The following is a 20,158-nucleotide window of genomic DNA, read 5'->3' as shown; positions in this document are numbered from 1 at the left end:
AAGTCTCAGCCCAATCACATCAGCCAATCTTCAGTCAATCACAGGCTGTCAAGTGATCAGGCCATATTCAAACAAGGCAAATATCGAGCTGTTTCTATATCTCACTCTCATTTTCTGTCCATAAACGTTGCCTGCCCACAATGCTGATTAGAGCTTCCTGAACTCTTCTGGCTCTAAGAGCTTCCCAATTAGCAAATCATTTCTTGCTCAAACAAACTGTTAAATTTGTCTAATTTCTTTTAACACGTCTAAGGTCCCTATAGTTACAGAATACTATGATTCCATGATTATATGAAACATCCTACTGTCTTATTATAAGTATATCATCATTTTACAATTATTTATTTCCCACGTTCATATTTAGAACTAAGTTGAAAAATGAAATCTTTTTTGGAAGACAATTATCTTAGTTTTCTTTCTTTTACTATAAGTGATGGTCTGAGATTTTCTCCACTAGATGTTACATTCTCCTTTAAATTTCTAAATGCCAATGTACATGTTTGAGGGGCATTGCAATATCCAGAACTTTCTCGCTTACCCTCCAAAAAATAACCAAGAAACATTCCTGTGTGGGCAGTTTTATGTGCCCAAATACCATCGTTATTTAAATAAAGACTGACTTCTCTTCCCAAAATATGCATCTATTATCATCATTGTGATTATCCGCACTGATGTCCCAATACGTCCATTTGTTTGAATTTATTCATTTTTATACAGTTCAAATGCTGTAGTCACCATAGAGATCATTGTCAAGCAGGTGCTATGGCTCATTCTCTTATGGCTAAATAAAACATCTTTTAAATATCCACACGGTATCCAGGTTACATCTTGATAATCACTTTAAAACTGAGCAAAAAATAAATAAATAAAATGGCAGATGGAATGTTGTTTTTCCTTTTTCTCCTCATCTTCCTTTATTCCCTCACACTGTCAGGATGGCTCCATCCATTCAGATGGCAGGACTGTTCTGAATGAAGGCGGACCTGCACCTTCGGCAGTCATCTCTCCAGTTCAATTATGGTGCTTTAGCAGGGCTAATTAGCATTCCTCAGAGCTGGAGTTCTTTGAGTGACAGGTAACCATGGAGAGTCACACTCCTGTAGGTGATCAGCAAGAATCTATCTTTTCTTTTAATTAAAATTAGAAAAGCCTTAAAGAAAAAGCATAGCATTTACTAACGTATGCTGTTAGCCCAAGATTGCCATGCTGGAAAGAATAACAATAGTGTCAGAAGAAAACTAATGCCATTTCAAAAGGAATAGAGAAAACTATTATGGTAGTCAGATACAAGAAATATGTTTATCATCCTCCCTGATAACAGATGCCCAAAAGGAAAACACAAAATAGCAAAAGATCATCTGTTCCTGAGAGTTTATTTAGATAAGAATTTTCTTTCCTTCAAAATTTGAGAAATGCTATTGTATTTATTAACAATAGTTTTGTTCTTTCCTATTATTTAGAAAGTATTAGAACTAGAAGTTTAGAATTGCATATACAGTTATTACTGAATAAAACATATTCAGTAAATGTCAATTGCTGATAAGAGATATAATAACAAAATTAAAAAATATGAATAACCTATTTGATCATAGGAAGGATTAGAAAAATTCCCTAATGTACCCATATTAAACCTGATCTTAAGAATTGATGTCAGCAGACAATATGTATCTGTCCAACAAAGTGGGTTTTCTAAGTAAGGCAGAGAAGTGAATTAAATATCGTCATCTTAGCTTGGTAGCTCAGTTTCAGGGAAAAAAATAGACAGAAATTTCATAACACTTTAAGAGCATATCAGGACACTTTTCTATTCAAAACAAACAAGTAAACAATCTGAAAATCAGAGTCCATTTTAACTTTCCCAAAACTGAAAGAATACTGTTCTATTTTCTTTTGGTTCTGTTCATCTTATAAAAAATGTAATTTAACATGCCTCTCCCTTCCTGTTTTTACCCAAAAGTAGGATTATTATAAAAACACTCCATGCTGTTATTTCTGGCTGGCATAAAGCCAGGAAGCTCTTACAGTGTTATGGGAATGCCTAATCTCATGAGCTTGCCAGCCTTATTTTTTAAACTATGAGGGTGGGGAAGGATGCAAACCACGTCACAGCAAATTCTTCAACTGTTAGTTCAGAATAATTTATATTATGAAGAATTCACTAATAGCACAAAATGATAAAAATCAGTTGTATTATTCTGTAGGTTAAATGAATAAACAAATTTTAATTCCAAAAGACTGCTCCCCACAATTTGGGTCACTGTCCATAAAGTCACTTGTTTAATTACGTTTATTTAAATTTGCTTTCTTAATAATTCCTTCACCTTTCAATTTTCTACAAGAATTTTATAGGAAAATAGATTTCCCTCTCAATGTTTATAAACTTAGCTTTCATAAATTTAACTTGCTAATTACTATTCACTTTAATTGAAAATACAAAAGGATGATTATATTCCAGGAATCTCAAAACTTTATTTTTTCCTGAAATTCTTCCATGGCCAATGGAATTCAGATATAAGAATAAGAATGTCTCTTGTTTAATAATATGAAAAAGTTATATTCTGGTGCATTTTATTTTGTAGCATACTATTTTTGAATCATAATGGAAAGAGGTAGCTGTTGGTTCTATATGTTACTTCCTTTGATAGTTACTACTTCCATACATAATGTATATCAATTTTCTTATTAATAATGAAACCAAATTAGTAGAAATGCTGAAGTGAATGGAAAATGCTATGCATTTTAAAACAAACCCATTAAGAATCAATGTCCCATTTTGTTTTAAAATAATTGACAATTTCCAAATATTTTAAGACAGCAAATTGAATTATTGGATATTTAGAACTGTTTTATTCATTTTAATACTAATTATTTATAGGCTAATCATTTTAGCTTTCTCTCTACATTTTTCTGCAGATGCTATAAGGAAAATGTTTCAAGTTGAACTGCTTTATAATAGATTATACTTAATTAGTAAAAAGAAGACGGGGATGGTCGAGGGCTCTGAACTGTTGACGTGGCTGATCTCTAATCACTTTAGGCTTTACTTCATGTTTGCCTCTTCCCTACTATGACAGATAGAAGAAATATGCTTGTAACAATAGTTACTAACATTTTTTCAGAAAATGTTGATAACCCAAAAGCTAGCTGGCGTCCCAGCATAGAATATTTTGTCTTGTTTTCCTCCTAGATTTAGTCCTTCAGATTTTCCACAGTGATTCCCTAGAACCACAAAAGGTCAAAAGCATGAAATCACCTATTGATGTAGTTTAATATTCACATTTTACAGGTGAAGAAACTGGGGCACAGAGAGGTTAATGACACTCAGGTAATTAGTTTCAGGGTTAGAACTGTAACCAAAACTCAAGATTCAGAGTTCCTTCATCAACAACTTCTCCAAAGATAATTCCATTCCACTATGCCCGCTCACTAGATTCCACACCAACTTGTCATGAGTTGACTCAGAGAATTGACTCACAGAGTCAACAATAGCACAAAAGCCGTGCCTTGCAACATCCTGCCACACAACACCCTTCTGCCAGATCCAAGAAGTTGCTTACTTCAGTGTCATTAACCTATGAAGACATTGATTCCCTAACTTGAGCTGACAGGGTGTCATTGTTCTTTACCTTTGTGACTCACATTACTTTTCTCACATTGCTTTTATTAATATTCTGCATTTGCCATATTTTATTGTAAAACAGTCTTCTGGGTGGAGGGAGTTGGAAAGAAAGCACTTTCTTGACTCCCTAAAATACTACAATTTTAGATATTTCAACATGATTAAAAGCAAATTGAAAATTTAAGTGATAAAATTAAAACATTAAACAAATAAGATGTTTCCTAAGAAAATAGATATTTTTTTACTATAAAGACAGTACAAAACAATAGTGTATTTGAAAACTAATAAATATTCTTCAATGCATGTTTTTTGACCTGTTAGTTGGAAGAGTAATATGCCGGATTATTTTTCTGTAGTTAAGACAGGTAGGAAAACCCATGACACGAAAATAAAGATCATGTCATTTCTGTCCTCTGTGTAAAATAATATATTATGGTTTTTTTCTATTAAAGCCCTTTTTTCTTCCATTCTTAGTGACTGTAATAATTTTTTCTATGTATCTATTAAGTTATATATGCTAAACTAAGGGATGTATACTAAACGGTGTCTAATCTATGCATATCAATGTACATTGAGATTTGTACACACACATACAACTAAATCACCATTAAATAAATTCGTCATTTTGGTTCTATTTGGCTGCCACACTCAAATACCTTTCAAAAGGATAGAGTCATGAGCAGAGAAAATAAAAAGACAGAAGGTCTAAAAATAATTATCATTTGAGAAAAAAAATGTAGCTGTACACATTTGCATTTTTAAGAGGAGACTCATAGAGCAACATAACGTTATTTTAAAATAACAATTACTACTGCTATTAAATTAATATATGAATGAGTATATTTTACATCCAGTATGTTTCTTAACTTCTAGAATCACCTCTCTTATCCCCATGCTTTCTCCTTAGTCCCACTTCACAAAAGTCATTTTTAAACAGTTTTAGTGCACCCTTCCAGGACATTTTATGATGGCACATTAAAAACATCTGAAGTGTTTTCTTATTTTAAAAAATGCCTCTTCTAAATGGCTGCAGGAAGAAAAGCAGGAAAAATAGGATTCATAGACAGGAGACAAATACACATTGTACCCCAATATAGGAAAGGAAGATCCTCCTTGTAGAGGGCAGTACATTTCCATCAAATGAGTTATTAGGTTTATCAACTGGTGGTAGAAAAGGAGAAAGTCTTGTACCAAAGGATGCAAACATTGAATGAAAGCTTTTATGCCCTCTCCAACCTCAAGAACCTAAAGAAATTAAAATATTCAGATTATATATAGTTTAAATAATGTTTGAAAGCAAATTCTTTGTTTTCATAATTTTTATTGGGATTCAGTCAGAAGTTTCTTCTGACTTAATTAAATCTATAAAGAATATCACCAGATTTTCTTAAAAATAAATAAAGAGGCCAGGCGCGGTGGCTCACGCCTGTAGTCCCAGCACTTTGGGAGGCTAAGGCGGACGAATCACGAGGTCAGGAGATCGAGACCATCCTGCCTAACACAGTGAAACTCCGTCTCTACTAAAAATACAAAAAGAAGTTAGCCAGGCGTGGTGGCGGGCGCCTGTAGTTCCAGCTGCTCGGGAGGCTGAGGCAGGAGAATGGCCTGAACCCAGGAGGCGGAGCTTGCAGTGAGCCGAGATGGCGCCACTGCACTCCAGCCTGAGGCACAGAGCGAGACTCCATCTCTAAATAAATAAATATATATATATATAGAAAGAAAGAAGGGAGGAAACAGAAAATGAACAGTTAAAGGGAACACAGAAAGGGAAGAAGAGGAAAACAATTGAAATGTCAAAACAAACCCTTTGCTTTTCAAAATTTCCAACAGAACTCATGTAAGTAATATTTAACTGTCATTTACTCAGGTCAGAGTAGGAAGAGGAGGAGAGGAAAATGTGCTGAATCAGAAGAGTAGAAGAATAAAATAAGAAAAGGACGGAAAATTAGAAAGCAGAAAGGGAATGAAGACCAAGGAAAGGAGGAGGAAGTTTTGCGGTTGAGAAAACTGTCATAGCAACTGACATCATATCAGGCAGTAGGACCAGTGACATTTCTTAAAGATAATATAGAACTTTGATAATGTGTCCCCAACATTGTCCAAAAATATTTATTTTCAAAAATCAATGTAAATGTTTTAAAGTAATAGTAAATACTTTGCTCTCTTTCATATTTTAATCAATGGAATTTATAAAATTGTTTTGTGGATGAAAGTATATGAACAGGTTGAATGTTTATCTTCTGATAAATTTTTTCAACTGTTCAGCGAATATGGTTATGATTATATAGCCCTGCTGAAAATTAAAGCATCTAAATTACCATACATGGTTAAAAATGGACCAGACTTTTAACATATGCAATACTTTTTACCAGAAGTTGAATAACGTCAGCGTCTATGAAACTACTGAGTTCAACTTCTTAATCTCCGTGCTGCTGAACAGCCCACTAAATCTCTCTGTTGAACTCACACATGCCCCCTGTGTCTGCTGTGTCCGCTGTGTCCTAGCATATCCAAGAATGGATTTTCCATTGAATGTTACTGCCAAACCACTTTTTCTTCTGGCACTAGTAGAGAAATTGAAATATACCTTATAGGCTTAAAAGATAAAATATATTATGGGTTAAGAGATAAAATACATTATGAATTTCAGCAACCCAAGAAAATGTGGGCAATGTGTAATAAAATTTGAGATGTATAGACACTTGACTTGATCAAATTTTACTAATTCATTCAGAAACAACCATATTGGAGTCATCAAGCTTTTCAAAGGTGAGGTAACAGTTACTGAAAGTCATTAGCTCTATTATATACTTTTTCTCACCCCATTTGACCAAATAAATTCTTACCCAAGTGAGACCTTTCTTTAGAGCAAACTCTGAAGGGTTTGCAATTCAAAAAAACGGTTTACAAAGGTCCATTGTTTTGTTCTGGCCACTGCTCAAAAGTCACTTCAAAATTGCCTTACTAATTGATCTATTTTACATCATTCTGAAAAATCTGAACTGACTCTTTCAGGTTGCTGATCTCCCTGAAAAATCTGCTTGTAAAGCATATCTGTCTATACCCTCTCATGATGATGCAGCGTCCCCTGCCTCCCTCAGCTACAGCTAAGTACAAAGCACTGTGCTAAATGCTACTAAAAGAAGAATTAATAAAATGCATAGATCATCTCTGTTATCTAGAATCTTAAAATTTAGTAAAGGGATTTAAATATATACATACATATGTACAGACCCACACAAACATATATTATACATTATGGATGTTTATGTACGTATATTGTGTATTATGGATGTGCATGTATATATACATATACATATTTATACTTTAAGAAAGAAAACGAAAAGTGCCATGAGAAAGATAGAAAAAAGAAAGTGGTTTAGAAGCACAGCTGAGAAGGAACATGTTTTCCCTGTGAGGCAAGATGAAGATGTAGTCAAAATTAGCAAAACCTTTATGGAGAAGGTACATTTGTCTTTAGAACTGGGTATGGACATGATAGGCAGAAATGGGAGGAAAGTTTTCTAGGCAGAGGGCACAGAAGAACAAAAATCCAGTATTGTTGGAGAAACAGTAAGTTGAGGAGCATGCTGTGCCTGAGGGGACATAATGGGGAACAGAAAGAATTCACTTTGAGCTCAGGGTTTAGACTTTATTTTGTCCAAAGGAAAAAGCACCGTTAACTGCCTTTAGAAGAAGACTGACAGGATATGATCATATAATTCAGAGATTTATAGTCAATATACCTTTCTCATTATTCATCTCTCTAAGAAAATAAAATGGGTTAAAACATGGCCTACCAGTCTGTGTTGCTACAAAGGAATACATGAGGCTGGGTTACTTATAAAGAAAAGAGGTTTATTTGTCTCACAATTCTGCAGGTTGTTCAAGAAGTATGGCATCAGCATCTGCATCAGGTGAGGACCTCGGGCTGCTTTCACTCTTGGCAGAGGGTGAAGAGGAGCCGGTGTGTGCAGATCATATACTGAGAGAGGAAGCAAGAAAGAGGGAAGGGAGGTACCAGACCCTTTAACAACCAGCTCTGTCAGGAACTCAGAGTGAAAACTCACTCACCACACTTCCTTCACGGAGGATATTAATCTGTTCATGAGAGATCCACCACCATGACCCAAATATTTCCCACTGGGCTCCACTTCCAACACTGGAATCACATTTTATTAATAACATGAAGTTTGGGAGAACAAACATCCAAACTATAGCAAAGGCTTTCTCTGAGTCCTGGCCCTGCCTGCCTCATTTTAACTTCAGCACTATCTTCAATTGCTCTCCCAGGGTTGCCTAGTCTGCTCTCCAGCACTAGAGCCTTTCCATTCCAAGGGTTCTCAAGGAATCTCAAGCTATTCAGTGAGTCAATTCCTCTATCTTGGACATTTCTTCTTTCTAGCACACCTCTGCCCTCCCCCTTCTTCCCTACCTTCTTGTCCAGCTAGTTTGCCCCAATTTATTCTTCAAGCACATCCTTGACTAGATCCTCTCCCTTTCTTATTCTACATTTTGATCATACCTTGAATGTAACCCTATTGTAACACTCAGTCAAACTCTTATAAGAGTATATTATTTCAACAAATATGTTTTAATTATATCCAGTGCCCCAATTACATTGGAGATTCTTTTTAAAATCCTAAATGTTAGAATTTAATTTTTGATATAAACTTTTTTGATACAAACTTTAATTTTGATAATATGCTTTGCAAGTAGAGCAGATTGAACCTCTTTGTAAAATATCTAGGCGTACCTGAAAAGAAATAAGAAATATTATTTATCTCATTAAAATATTAGCTATACCTAAGAGATTTACAACATAAATTACTGTTCAGTATAAAGCCTGTGAATGCAGTCATTATGAATTGCAAAAGTACAGTTTATGCAGAATAACTAAAATTGTTCTTTTGCATGAAGGGGGAATTACTTCACATTCAAAGTTTTTTTTTTGTTGTTTTGTTTTGTTTTGTTTTTTTTTTTACCTTAGTTTGTTATTTCTGCATCTCTTTGTAACCATAATTCACAGGTTCATATAAATGGTAAAGGGCCAAATAGAGCAAATCTTAATTGTTTTCAGAGAAGACATGAGATTCAAGTTAAGTGATTCAAAACTATTACTGACTTCAAATCCAAGCCTATTTTCAGTAGTCATTAAAATAAGCACTATCTTATGTTCACAAGAACTAAAAGACATCAAGGCAGGCTAATGAATATCAGAGTGTGAGTTTAATAAAACCAGGTGGCAGCTCAAAATCTATTTAAAATTCCCTACCTCTCCTTCCTATTTCCTTTTTTATTAGGTGTTTGTGGAGAAATACTGTCTACACAAAATTCTGAAGGATTTGAAAGTGGGGGAAAAAACACTCTATGATTAGGTGTTCAAAGTTTCTCAGAAAACATTCTGTTTTATCCTTGACCAAATCAACCAACACCACTATTTCCCTTAGCCAATAAAAACTCTAACCAATTTGAATAGTTTTGCTCTCTTTTCTCTTATATTTCTACTTGATTGGAAATTGAACTTTTGTAAACCAAATTGAGGAATATTTGGTTGGAGCATTTATGCTAGGCAATTGTGAAGTTTCCACAACTATTTAGAGAGTGAGATCAATGAATTAAGTATTTTGGACATATATAAGAGTGCACAGCTATAAAACTAACAATTCTATTGTTGCCTACAGATGAGTTCCATAATATGCAACATTGCACACGGTCTGTCTGACCTCTCCTTTTAAATATTTACATCCAGATTTGGAATTGGGCAATTTCTATCTGCCATTCTTGGTCTGTTTGATTCAGGGAGGATTTGAACCCAGTCCTCTGGCTCCAGAAATTGATCCATAACCCAGGCCTAGTTAATGAGAACATTTTATGTCCTGGCCATAGAGGCTGGCTCCTGGATAAGCATGTGGCTGCACTCCTATGAGTCAGAAATAAAATAATCTTAAAATTCTGTTAACTATTTGGAAAAGCACTGGAAATTTCCAATCAGATTGCCAACCTTAAGATAGTATAAGTCTAGAAATTTTAAACTTCTTGCAACTACCACACAGAGGGAACCATGAAGGAAGCCAAAGAGAAGATATATAAGAGAGAGGGACAGTGCTTAAAGGGGGTGGAAAGAGAAATAAAAATAGTTGATTATGTAGTTTTAGGTCCAGGGCTGAGACATATCTGAATCTATCTTTGTATTCCTCAGTTGAAGGAGTTGATAAGTTACCATTTCTGCTAACAAGTATCTGAATTTGTTTTTACTATTGTTTGCAACTGAATAAGCTCTTTCGAAACAAGTACCAAACGGAAACTGAAGAAAAAAAATCCTGATAATTAAGTAAATGGATAGTATCAATTTATTCTGACAGACACTTGTATCTTCTGGATCTAACCATTTGGATAATTTGGCAGATTGATGAGAACATTAGTCAGTAATAATGTATAAGCCACATACAGTTTTGGGGTATTATTTGGGTTTCTCTTTAAAAAATGTGCAAAACTTCTCTACACTTATATTTATTTAATTATATCAGTTTTGAGCTAGAAAGCTCTTAAAAATTAGACTCAGTCAAAGGAAAGCAGACAAGCATTGACGCAACTATTTGGCAGTCAAGGTGAAGGCATATCATATTTACATTTTGTTTGTGAGAAACCAAATTATAGCATTTTCTCTATATTTATATTATGTTAATTTAATCTTTATCTGAATGTCCTACTATGCATATTAAAATGTAACACAGATAAGGTAAAATTAAAAGGGGTTAGTGGGAAAAAGGAACAGAAAGTTAACAAATGGAAATAAAATAACAATGAATCAATTTTCACTCTCAGACTTTTCTTCTACCAACAATCTTAAATGTTTTTATCCTGTTCTTTGACAGGTACTTACATAATTTTTTTGTTGCAGATTTTAAAGTTAATGTGAAAGTGCTGGAATTTTAACATTTTAAGATCTGTGCTTTTTTTCACTATGGAAACAATGACATTTCCCTAGTTACACATTATTTTATTTCTTGGCAGTTTTCAGAATAAGAAATATAATTTTCAAACAAGAAACTATAGTGTTATATGACACCAGTTTCCTTTTGAACAGGAAATCTTTAAACACACCAAAAAACCTATGGCCATATATATATACAATTGGTGTATATATATATATATATATACAATTGGTGTATATATATATATATATATAATTGTAATTATATTTCTATTATACAATCAGTGGTTTGTATTATACAATCAGTGGCCGTTGTCATAAGTGAATTAAATTGAGAAGAGTAAAACATGCAGAACATAAGAATGAGTTCATAAAGAAATGTTTTTGTATCTTTCCTCAGGCATTTTGGCTACTCTTCTATCCAATGTGGAAATCTTGGAAGTAAGAAAAAAAAAAACTGTAATGAAAAGAAAAAAATAGAGAGCTTTGTTCTGCTTAAAAAAAAAAAAAAAAAAAAAAAGGCGTCAATTTCAAATTTACTTGGGCAAAGGACTTACCGTGGGAGAGACTGTGAGAAATAGGAATAGTGCACATAAATATCAAAGATCATAAAAATAGACACATAGACACGAAGCAGAATAGAGAATCAGAAAGTAAGTCAATGCATTTAGGCCAACTGATCTTCAACAAAGCCAGCAAGAATGTTCATTGGGGAAAAAAACCCATCTTCAGTAAATGGTTCTAGGAAAATTGGATAGCAATATACAAAAGAATGAAACAGGTCCCCTATCCCTTACCATATAAAAAAATCAACCCAAAACGGATTGAAGACTTATACATAAGAGCCAAAAGTATTGCAATGCTGGAAGAAAACCTAGGGGAGCTCTCCAGGACTATGGTCTAGGCAAAGAATTTATGACTAAGACCTCAAAAGCACAGGCAACAAAAACAAAAATAGACAAATGAGATTACATTAAACGAGAAAGCTCTGTATGGCAAAGAAACAACACAGTGAGAAGACAATCTATTGAATAGAAGAAAGTGTCTGCAAACTATTCATTCATCTATCAAGAGACTATCGAGAATATACAAGGAATTCAAACTACTCAATAGGAAAAAAAAAGTAAAATCCCATTAAAAAGTGGGCAAGAGACATGAGTAAACATTTCTCAAAAAACGACATACAAATGGCCAGCATGTATATGAAAAAAGGCTCAACAACACTAATCATTAGAGAAATGCAAATCAAATCTACAATGAGATATCATCTTACTCCAGTTAGAATGGCTGTTATTGAAAAGACAACACACACACACACACACACACACACACACACATTTTGGCAAGGATGCAGAGGAAAGGGAACTATTATACAAACTTGATGAAAATGTAAACTAGTACAGCCACTATGAAAAACAGTATGGAGAATTCTCAAAAAAAGCTAAAATTACTATTTTATTCAACAATCCCCTACTGGGTATCTACTCAAAGGAAAAAACCTCAATATACTAAAGGGATACCTGAACTCACATGTCCATTGCAACACCATTCACAACAGCAAAGATGTAGAATCATTTTACGTGTTCATCAGCAGATTAATAGATAAAGAAAATGGGCCGGGCGCAGTGGCTCATGCCTGTAATCCCAGGACTTTGGGAGGCCGAGACGGGTGGATCACGAGGTCAGGAGATCGAGAACATCCTGGCTAACACGGTGAAACCCCGTCTCTACTAAAAAATACAAAAAAAACCAGCCGGGCGAGGTGGCGGGCGCCTGTAGTCCCAGCTACTAGGGAGGCTGAGGCAGGAGAATGGCGTAAACCCTGGGGCGGAGCTTGCAGTGAGCTGAGATCTGGCCACTGCACTCTAGCCCGGGCGACAGAGCGAGACTCCGTCTCAAAAAAAAAAATGAAAAAAAAAAAGAAAATGTATTACATATGCATAATAGACTACATTAAAGAGAATGAAATCTTGTCATTTTCAGCAACATGGATTGATCAGGAGGTCGTTGTCTTAAGTGAATTAAGCCAGGCATAAAAAGACAAATATAGTATGTTCTCACTTAGGTGGGAGCTAAAAAATTTGATCACATGGCAGTAGAGAGTGGAAAGATAGATAACAGAGACTGGGAAGGATAAGAGGGGGGAAGAAGGAGATGAAGCCAAGTAGGTTAAAGTACAGTAAGACAGAAGGTATATATTCAATGTTTGATAGCAGAGTAGGGTGACTATACTTAATAAAAATGTATTGTACTCCGGTGATGAACACCCTAAATACCCTGACTTGATCAGTATGCATTACAGATATATAATAAAATATTTTCATGTACCCTATACATTTGTACAAATAAAAAATACCTTCTAAAAACAGAGCATTTTTTAGTCTGGCCATGGCTTGATATCCAAGGACACCATCCTAAAAAAAACTCTCATAGATTTTGCCTATCTTTGTAAAGTGTGTTGTGAGTCAGCTAGAATAGAAGATGTTGGTCAAAAAATGGGATGCTTGAAAAGACAAAGAGGAATATTATACAATGATAAAAGGATTAGTCCAACAGAAAAATACTGCTATCCTAAATATATATGCACCTAACACTGGAGCTGCCAAATTTATAAAACAATTACTACTAGACATAAGAAACAAGATAGACAGCAACATAATGATAATGGGGGACCTCAATACTCCACTGACAACACTAGACAGGTCATCAAGACAGAAAGTCAGCAAAGAAACAATGGACTTAAACTATACCCTAGAACAAATTGACTTAATAGATATTTACAGAACATTCTACCCAACAGCTGCAGAATATACATTCTCTTTTTTTTTTTTTTTTTTTTTTTGGTCACCCAGGCTGGAATGCAGTGTTGTGATCTCAGCTCACTGCAACCTCCGCCTCCCAGGTTCAAGTGGTCCTCCCACCTCAGTCTCCCTGGTAGCTAGGATTACAGGTGTGCGCCACCACGACTGGCTAATTCTTTTTTGTATTTTTAGTAGAAACAGGGTTTCACTATGTTGGCCAGACTGGTCTCGAACTCCTGAGCTCAAGTTATCTGCCCTCCTTGGCCTCCCAAAGTGCTGGGATTACTGGCGTGAGCCACTGCTCCTGGCCAGAAAATACGTTCTTTTCATCAGCACTTGGAACATTCTCCAAGATAGCCCATATGATAGGTCACAAAGAAAGTCTCAATATATTTAAGAAAATTGAAATTATACCAAGTATCTTCTTAGACCACAGTGGGATAAAACTGGAAATTAACTACAAAAGGAATGCTCAAAACTATACATATACATGGAAGTTAGATGATCTGCTCTTGAATGATCTTTGGGTCAACAATGACACCAAGAAGGAAATTCAAAAAGTCTTTGAGCTAAGCAATAAGAGTAACACAACTTACCAAAACCTCTGGGATACAGTAAAAGCAGTGCTAGGAGGAAAGTTAATTGCATTAAATGCCTACATCAAAAAATCTGAAAGAGTGCAAATAGAAAATCTAAAGTCACACCTCAAGGAAGTAGAGAAAGAATAAACCAAACCCAAACCCAGAAGAAGAAAAGAAATAACAAAGATCAGAGCAGAACCTAATGAAATTGAAACAAACAAATTCAAGATAAATGAAACAAAAAGTAGGTTCTTTGAAAAGATAAATAAAATTGATAGACCATTAATGAGATTAACCAAGAAGACAGAAGATCTAAATAAGCTCTATTAGGAATAAAATGGGAGATACTACAACCAATACCACAGAAATACAAAAGACTATTCTTTTATGTGCAGAAACTAGAAATTTAGAGAAGTTGGATAAATTCCTGGAAATATACAACCTTCCTAGATTAAATCAGGAAGAAATAGAAACCCTGAACGTACCAATAACAAGTAGCAAGATCGGAACAGTAAAACAAACAAACAACAACAACAAAAAACCCAGGACCAGGACCAGGTGGAGTCACAGCTGAATTCCATCAGATATTCAAAGAAGAATTGTTACCAATCTTACCGAAACTATTTCAAAAGAAAAAGAACAAGTCCTCCCTAAATCATCCTATGAAATGAGTATCACTCTAATATCAAAACCAGGGAAGGACCTAACAATAAAACTATAGACCAATATCCCTGATGAACCAATGCAAAAATCCTCAGCAAAATACTAGCTAACCAAATCCAACAGCATATCAAAAAGAAAATTGCCAATGATCAAGTGGGCTTTATACCAGGGATATGGGAATGGTTAAACATACACAAGTCATTAAATGTGATAGATCACATAAACAGAATTAAAAACAAAAATCATATGATTATCTCGGTAGATACAGAATATGCATTTGACAAAATCCAGCATTCCTTTATCATTAAAACTCTCAGCAAAACTGGCATAGAAGGGACATACCTCAAGGTAATAAAAGACATCTACGACAAACCCACAACCAACATTATACTGAACAAGGAAAAGTTGAAAGCATTCCACTTGAGAACTGGAAAAGACAGACAAGAATGCCCACTTTCACAGCTTCTATTCAACATTGTACTGGAAATCCCAGCCAGAGTAATCAGACAACACAAAGAAATAAAGGGCATGCAAATCAGTAAACAGGAAGTTAAATTGTTGTTGTTCGCTGATGATATGACCATATACCTAGAAAACCCTAAAGACTCATCCAAAAAGCCCCTAGATCTGATAAATTAATTCAGTAAGGTTTCAGGATACAAAATCAATGTACACAAATCAGTAACACTGCTATACACCAACAACGACCACGCAGGGAAACAAATCCAGAACTCAGTCCCTTTTACAATAGTTGCAAAAAAATAAAATACTAAGCAATATACCTAACCAAGGAGGTGAAATATGTCTACAAGGAAAACTACAAAATATTGCTAAAACAAATTATCAATGACACAAACAAATGGAAGCACATCTCATGTTCATCTATAGGTGGAATCAATATTGCAAAAATGACCATACTGCCAAAAGCAATCTACAAATTCAATGCAATTCCTATCAAAGTAGCATCATCATTCTTCACAGAACTAGCAAAAATAATTCTAAAATTCATATGGAACCAACAAAGAGCCCACATAGCCAAAGTAAGACTAAGCAAGAAGAACAAATTTGAAGGCATCATGTTACCCAACTTCAAACTATACTACAAGGCTACAGTTACCAAAACAGCATGATAATGGTGTAAAAAGAGGCATGTAGACCAATGGAACAGAATAGAGAACCCTGAAATAAAGCCAAATACTTACAGTCAACTGATCTTAGACAAAGCAAACGAAAACATAAAGTGGTGAAATGACACCCTAGTCAACAAATGGTACTCAGATAATTGGAAAGCCACATGTAGAAGAATAAAGCTGGATCCTTATCTCTCAGCACATATAAAAATTAACTCAAGATGGACCAAAGACTTAAATCTAACACTGGAAAGCCTAAAACTTCTAGAAGATAATATTGGGAAAATCCTTCTAGACATAGGTTTAGGCAACGAGTTCATGACCAAGAACCCAAAAGTAAATGTAAGAACAACAACAAAAATAAATAAATAAGATCTAGTTAAATTAAAAAGCTTCTGCAAAATGAAAGAAATTATCAGCAGAGTAAACAGAAAAGACACAGAATGGGAGAAAATATTCATGAGATGTGCATTTGACAAATAATACCCGGAATCTACAAGGAACTCAAGTCAGCAAGAACAAAACAAATAATGGAATCAAAAGTGGACTAAGGAGATGAACAGACAAGTCTTAAAAGAAGATATACAAATGGCCAACAAACATATGGGGGAGAAAAGCTCCGCATCACTAAAAATCAAGGAAATGCAAATCAAACACCACAATGAAATGCCACCTTACTCCTGCAAGAATAGCCATAATTTAAAAATCAAAAAATTATAGATGTTGGCTTAGATGTGGTGAAAAGGAAATAATTTTACAAAACTGCTAGTGGGAATGTAAACTCATACAACCACTATGGAAAATAGTATGGAGATTCCTTAAGGAACTAAAAGTAGAACTACCATTTGATCTAACAATCCCACCATTGGGTATATACCCAGAGTAAAAGAAGTCATTGTGTGAAAAAAAACACTTGCACATGCATGTTTTTAGCAGCACAATTCTCAATTGCAAAAATATGAAGCCAGCCTAAATGCCCATCAACCAATGAGTGGATAAAGGAAATGTGGTATATATACAACAGGAATACTACTGGGCCATAAAAAGGAACAAAATAATGGTTTTCACAGCAACTTGGATGGAGTTGGAGACCATTATTCTAAGTGAAGTAAGTCAAGAATGGAAAACCAAATATTGTATGTTCTCACTTATAAGAGGAAGCTAAGCTATGAGGAAGCAAAAGCATAAGAATGATACAAAGGACTCTGGGGCTTCGGGGGGAAGAGTGGGAGGGGGTGACGGATAAAAAATTACATATTGGACACAGTGTACTCTGCTCAGGTGATGGATGTGCCAAAATCTTGGAAATTACCACTAAAGAACTTATCTATGTAACCAAAACAACTTTTCCCCAAAATTATTGAAATACAAAATTAAATTAAAAAAAAGAATGTGATGCTTGAAATAAAAAGTTTTGGAGGGGGAGCAGTTACTACTAATGACAAGGCCCATAGTTTGGTCATGGAAGCTAGAAACCAAAGTGAGAGTGAGAAAAATAATTTGGAAGGTGATGTAAAAGAATGGAAAAATCAATTGACTAGATCACTTATGTAGAGGTTGAAATTCCTGAAAATGCAAGCAGCAGAACTAAAAAATAAGATATTGAATGAGAAACAAAGTCTTCATGATTGTTGGTAGATGAAAGTCATAATAATAAATGGTAAAGACTACCATCAGCTTTGAAAAAGTTGGGGTTTGGAAAAGGAAGGAAAGATAGTCATGAAACAGCAATTGGAAATGAAAGTCCATATTTATCCCACCTCCTGACCTTGAAATAATGAGATATGAAAGGAAATGTAGTCTCTCTTTGACAGATTTTCCAGGGAAAAGGATTTGGGGTGGGGGGCGCTGCCAAGTTGTACAGTAATTTAATGAAGGGACTATTCAGAGAAGAGACTGATGGTTTACAGGGGGGTTACTAATCAAGGGGTTAGAGTTCCAGAGGGTTTGGGGAGGAAGGAGGACAAGTGGGGATTTGGTTAGATTAGAGGGTAATCTGAACCCAAAGTAAACATTAAAAAAAAAAAATCTACTCAGATCTCACAGCTCCCACTCCCCATATATGCATGCTTACCACTGTTACTCGGTTACCTCAAAGCTGAAATGACAAAGTTTTATTCTCAGTTGGGTCCGTGATTTGTGGTGTCCTCCCTGGCTCATCTTTAAAATGAAAACAACATCTGTGATGTACAATAAAATGTAGGGGCTAATTTTCTTTAGCATATTTGAAATTAGTTACAGAAGGGAGGCCTTAGGAGTAAGGTAGTATTATTCTTGAAATATAATTATTTTATTGTAATGAATCTTCTAGAAAGGATTTGTATGAGATGAAACTTCTTAGGAATTTTTAACCCAGCTTTTAGAGTTTTTTTTTTTTTTTTATGTCACTGTGCTGCATTTTTCCTGAGTACCTGACTAAAAAACTGAGGAGCTTTTACTGTTACTAGTTATTTTACACTCTTCAGATACATTACAAAATAATAAACAGAAATGAAAGGTTTGAAGTCAGTGGGCTTTTCTCAAAAGAAGGCAAGATTTTTGTCTTCCCAATGCTTAGGTTGTTTTGTCCTTTTGCTGAAATTCTAAGAATCTCACTAAATGAAGTCCATTTTAAGTGAAAATGTTTTAATATTATTATGTATGGTCTAGGGTTAATTTTTATTTATGGTGATATCTACCTTTGCCATAACTAAAATTTCCCTAATCTGATGAGTTACTGATCTCAAGGCACTCTACACCAATAACCTCATTTGATTCATAAAGCAATGCCCCAGTTTGGCATTGATTTGGTATAAGTTCCCTTTTATAGATGAGAAAGCTGACTTTTTAATGGTTAAAAGATTTAACCATTTCAAAAAGTTAAAGCTGGAACTCAGATCATCTAATTTCAAACCTGGGACTCTACAAAATCACATGACTTTCTCATTGTAATGTCTAAGTCTTCACTGTTCTTTTGATTCAGCAAATATGATATTCAATACTAGTATGTATTCATCATATCTTTTATTCGAAAAAAAACCTAAAGCTCAGACGAATACTATATTAGTTTCCTGGGGTTGCGGTAACAAACCTGGTGGCTCAAAATCACATAAACGTATTATTTTTCCATTCTGGATGCCAGAAGTTCAAAATCAAGGTATCAGTAGGCTATGCTCCCTGTGAAGGCTCTAGGGGAAAATCCTTCTTTGCTTATTTCAGCTTCTGGTGGCTGACTGCATATTTGTGTCCGCATACTCCAATCTACTCCCTACTTCACATGGCCTTCTTTTCTGTGTGTCATATCTCCTTCTCTTTTCTTATAAGGACATGTCATTGGATTTAGGATCTACCTTAATCCAGGATGATCTCCTCATCTCCAGATCCCTAATGTAACTACATCTGCAAAGATTCCTTTTCTAAATAAAGTCGCATTCAGTTTCCAGGACACGGACTCATCTTTTGGGGGCACCACTGTTAACCCACTATGGATGCTCATTCCTAAAAAATACCAAATCAAGACAGAAAGTATGGTGTCCCTATATAATAATACCTGACATTTGCAGTTGGAAAATGTTAAATAAGTAACATTTTATAGCTCCCATTTTGAAAGTCAGTTGGAATCTGAATAAGTAGAAGATACAAACCATTCATATGTGTTATACTAAAACCTTTTAAATACCTTTCAAAGTTAGCAAGTATTCAAAGTTTGCCAGTTAGAATTGTAATAGTGATTTTTTTTAACAGAAATAAAGTGTTTATACTAGTAGGGCTCAGGAACTATTACCTAAATTGATGTTCCCATTCATTAGGTCACAGTCAGGATATTTGGTAGATGTGACCTCTGTTCACTGATAACCAATTCTCCTTTCCTTCTGGACAGATAAGAATATATATCCCTTCCTCCTGGAAGTTAAGCATGGCAAAACTGATAGGTATCACTCCCAGGAAAAATCATTTTAATTGTTGGCACTCCACTCTGTACCCCACTTCTTCTCTGCCATGAATATTGGAAAATTGCATTGCTAAGGAAGGACAATACTGAGCTATCACATAGAAGACAGCTCAGTTGCCTGGAGAGTTCTCTAGGCTCACAGTAGACTTCGTATGAGAGAGAAATCTTCATACCATAAGCTATTGAATTATGAGTTCTTGGCTTTTGCAGCCTAACCTAATCCATGCTGACTAAAACAGTTGTTTATGCTAGGACTGGATGCTGCTATGTAAAAAAAAAAAAAAAAAAAAAAAAAAAAAAAAAAAAAAAATTCTAAAACATGTGGCATACACTTAGCAGTTGACCCTACAGGGCATGGGGATTGTGAATGGCCACCCCCCATGGAGGCTACAAAATGGCAATTAGTCATTTGCAGTGGCAAAGTATTTGGTAATATTATTACCCATGAAAAGGTATAAGACAGATCTTATACAAAATAAACTTTTGCACTAAGAGA

The sequence above is a fragment of the Rhinopithecus bieti genome, unplaced genomic scaffold (assembly GCF_001698545.2).
Source record: "Rhinopithecus bieti isolate Rb0 unplaced genomic scaffold, ASM169854v2 scaffold_24392, whole genome shotgun sequence".
NCBI lineage: Eukaryota > Metazoa > Chordata > Mammalia > Primates > Cercopithecidae > Rhinopithecus > Rhinopithecus bieti.
The sequence above is the reverse complement of the archived record's forward strand: the minus strand, read 5'-3'. Positions refer to the sequence as shown.